The sequence below is a fragment of the Mirounga leonina genome, unplaced genomic scaffold, assembly GCF_011800145.1.
Source record: "Mirounga leonina isolate KUSES-001 unplaced genomic scaffold, KU_Mleo_1.0 Mir_82, whole genome shotgun sequence".
NCBI lineage: Eukaryota > Metazoa > Chordata > Mammalia > Carnivora > Phocidae > Mirounga > Mirounga leonina.
Genome location: NW_023270825.1, coordinates 5,488,073 through 5,492,353, shown reverse-complemented (window position 1 = coordinate 5,492,353; position 4,281 = coordinate 5,488,073).

Here is a 4,281-nt window from a genome sequence, read left to right as displayed (position 1 = left end):
TAGAGGGCGGTTTCCGAGTTGCCCACCTGCCACCTGCCCCGCAGTGAGAAACGCACTCGCAAACGTGCTCGCTGGCCTTTGCCTGCGGCCCTGCCAACCCCACCAAGACATCACCATCCACAGGTACCTCCCCAGCCCCTCCAGGGCGGTCATGTTATTCACCTGTAATCCAGTGTGGCTCATTGGGGGTTTTTACTCCATTCGGGGCTCCACCCGTCCAGGTGTATTTGGTTTATTTGGGGGGCTCCGTGAAGGTCTAGGAAATATTGCAGAGGTGCTGAGCCAGCCCTGGAAGGAAGGACACACTGAGCCCGGCCCGCCCTCCCACCGCTGGGCGCCAGTCTTTAGTGTGGATTTTATCCTTCCCGTATCGATGGTACACAGATGAGCAGGTGCGTGTGTACTTTCTCAGATCTCCTTCTTTCTTACAAGGATCACGTGCTACAGAACTCTCTTGCACTCTGCTGTTTGCAATTAACAGTATGGCCCGGAAATCACTCCACATCAGTTCACGGAGCTCTTGCCCTGCTTCTTTATGGCTGCGTAATGCTCCATGGTGTGCAGGTACCAGACTTCACTCAGCCCCTCTCCTATCTGTGAACTTCCGGGTGCTTTCCCATATTTTGAGTCACCTTGTGTATCTATTTCTGTATTTCTGCAGGCATATCTTCAGAACAGAGTCCCAGAAGTGGGATTGCTGTATTGAAAGGTAAGTGTACGTGTGTATGTGTGGTTCTGTTTGGTGTTGCCAAGTTTCCCTCCAAAAGCTCTGCACTAATTTGCATGAGAGCCCAAATGCAGCGTGCATGGGGGTCCCCATAGCCTTGCCAACAGAGCGCGGGGTCACATTTCAATTTTTGTTAGTCTGATAGGATAGAAACGGTGCTTCGGTGTTGCTTTGACTGCATTTCTGAACGATGAGTGGGTTGGGATGCTTTTTCTGTTTGATGACTTTATGTCTGTAAACTGTGTATTCATCTTTTTCCATTTTCTTTCAAGATTTTGGTCCTTTGTCTCAATTTTTAAGAGTTCTTTATATAATAGAGATACTAGTCCTTTGCCTACAGCAAATGTTGTAAATGTTTTCTCCCAGTATATTGACTTTATTTTTTTTAAGATTTATTTATATTAGGGGGTGGGCATGGAGAGAGAGAGCACAAGCAGGTGGGGAGGGGCAGAGGGAAAGAGAGACTCTCAAGCAGATTCCACACCCAGAGTGGAGGCCGACTCAGGGCTCCATCTCACGACCCTGAGATCAAGACCTGAGACGAAACCAAGAGTCGGACGCTTAACTGACTGAGCCACCCAGGCGCCCTTGACTTTGTTTACTATGGTGGAGTTTTCTTCGATGTGATTAAAGGGAAATGTATGTAGTCTGATCTATCCATCTTGAATCGCCCTGGGGTTTGAGGGACAGTTCCAGCCTCCTCATCCCGTGCGCGCAGACCTTCACCATGGACCCCGGGGTGGGCAGGGCCAACAAGGGAAGATGGAGGCTTTGCTGGAAAAGGAAGACAAGGCAGATTCACTGTGACCTTGAAAAGGTTATGAAAGGGCTCACACTGTGGCTCCCCAAACACTTTAGATTTGGGTAGATTTGCCAAAACTGAGCGAAAACACCCACGCCTCATGAAGAGCTCGCTGTGCTTCCTGGTGAGACACGACCACGAGAGTCCCCATATCCCTCCCACGCATAAATCTGGGGGCTCAGGTTCATGCTAGGGCTCTTCCACCCTCCTTGACCGCTCTCCTATTCTACAGACCGAGCAACCCAAGTCCAGCTAAAGACCCTGCCTCGATCAAAGAGGTAGGGGTGGGAGAGGGGGTCTGAGGCAACCCCCAGGTCTTCCCTCTTCCCCCTGCCCACACCCACTGCTGCAGACACCTGGGCACTTCCCGGCACCAGCCTGGTCCCCCCAGTGCATCGTAGGGCCCCACAGGGACCTCACGGAAGTTCAGAGAGTCTCTCCCTGGAGAAAAGCCAGGCTTGCGTGGCATGGAGAGCTCTGTGACGGGGCTCGGGTTCCCTTTGGAGGGCCCTTCTTCCATTACACCCAGCCCCTGGATCAGCTCCCCAGCCTCGGAACAGCCAGGCACCACCCACCTCCCTGCCCACTGGGAAAACTGCCCCAGATGTCTGCTGGGGCCCGGCATCCCCCGTGTGGTCGTTGTCCCTCTGACATTCCCAGATCTGCCCGGGCCCCATCCAGAGTGGGGGTCCGACCCCTGCAAACACTGAGCAAATTGTAGGTCAAATAAAATCCGTGAGGCGATCTCTTGTGGAAACGGGAGCAGAGTCAGGGTGGCAAAGAGGGAGACAGATGGGGTGGCGGGAGGGCTGAGGAGGTTACCAAGTAGGCCAGGAGGAGAGACGGCAGGAGGGCAGAGGGCAGGGCCCGCATGGGTGCTGGAGGTCCAAAGGAAGGAAAATGCAAGGCCAAAGTCGTCTTTCCTGCAGGTTTCTGGCTAGGACACAACAGCTTATTTTAACACCGAGCCCCACAAAGGGCTCAGACATCAGGTGCGCTCAGATATAACCCAGGTTTGCAGCCTGCGGGGGTATTTCGGGGAACAGCAGATGCTGCTCCACTCCCCGGCTCTTCCTCTCCATGGTGTCCGTGTAGGTGGCACCCGCTGCAAGCAACACCAGCTCCTGAGGACTTGCAGCTCACCGGAGCTTTGTAAACAGAGTCACATTTTTGTCTCCCAACCACATCTCTGGGAAATGATCTATCCTTCTTCACAGTCTGTAATCACCCCGCGAGCTCCTGCCCCTGCACACCGTCTGCCGGCACGGACGGGTGGAGGTGGGGGGGGGGGTTGTTGGGAACAGAACATGAAGGCAAAGTCACCCCTCTAACAATTTCTAAGAAGGCCGTTTTTGTTCTTATGCATACTTTCAAGCCCTCTTGCTGAGCTAACGGGCTCGGACTTCCTTTGCGAGGAACCTCAGGTAGCCCCTGCAAGAGGTCAGCGAGCAACGCGCAGGGGCAGCCCAGGCCTCCGGCCGAGAGTTTAAGCACAGAGAAGCAGGTGGGGACGACGGGGAGGGCAGAGGGCGGCGGGCGGAAGAGGCAGGGTGCTGGTCCCTTGCACATCACGGGTGCTGTGGGAGACGCAGAGGCAAGGTACCTGCGGTCTTGACATACTGGTTCTTTAACACTGAGCACATCCGAACCGGGAAGCCTTTATTTCTGCCACACAACAGCAGCGACGACAAAGCCTGGCCCGCGGGTCAGGTTCTCGGCCAGGTCCGCGAAGGTACCTGCTCCCAAGGGTGTGGGATGCCAGCACTGGGCTCCATTTCCCTAGGGGCACTGTCGGAGCAGGGGAGTGGGGGTCACCAGGGTAGAATCCCCCATGAAGGCTTGGGGGGAGCTGACCTTGAGCACTGGGGGGTTTTGATGAGAGTGGAAAGGGAGGTTTGGTTTATCTTGCTTGGGTGGCAGAGGAGGGCTTTGTGGGCTCTTGCTGCTGTATGTTGTCCACTCTGGGGGGCTGCGCATGGGGGCGGTGTGGATGGGGGGCACAGGGCTCCCACTGCGCCCGCCCTCTGGTCAGGGCCACTCAGCTGCCTCCACTGCTGATGGCCCATCTGCCGGTTCGTCTGAAGGACGCAGCCTAGTGGGTGACACGTTGGTTCCTAACTCACATTGTAGTTAGTGCAAGTTTGCAGAAATTACTCATTTTAAAATGTGCAGATTCAACCGTTGAAGCCTGAAGTCTACATAACTGAACGGCTAGAATCTTGAGATGAGTTAACAAGCGCATGTACTCATATTATCCTACTAACTGCACACAGTATTTGGGCTTAATTTTTCTATTTCCTTGGCTTGTAATCTACTCCCCTTCCATCAGATACACAGCAATTCTCTTCTTCCAGGATCAGCTGTTTTATAATCATCACCCTGACAGCAGAACTACATCCTTGTACTCATTTAATAACTATTTATCATCCTCTATCTGCCCATTTTCAAAAAGGAATAAGTTAAGTGCTCCAGAAATTGGAAAAAAAACTGAAATTTGACCTTTATTAACTGGGTTAATTGTCAAAATCTCTGCTTGTAAAAAAAAATTAATGACCAAAAAGTGTAACTTTTAGAGTTTCAAAGATTAGGTTAATGTCCAAGGAAGTATAAACTTTGACCTTCTTGACACATGTCATAAGTAACATCTATCCTAATAAATTGCTACCTGTGGGCAATTATAAAATTTTCCCTGTATCCAATCACGCAATTTAATTGCTGCTGGAAATCCTGGCTTCCTTCGAGTTAGCCTGCA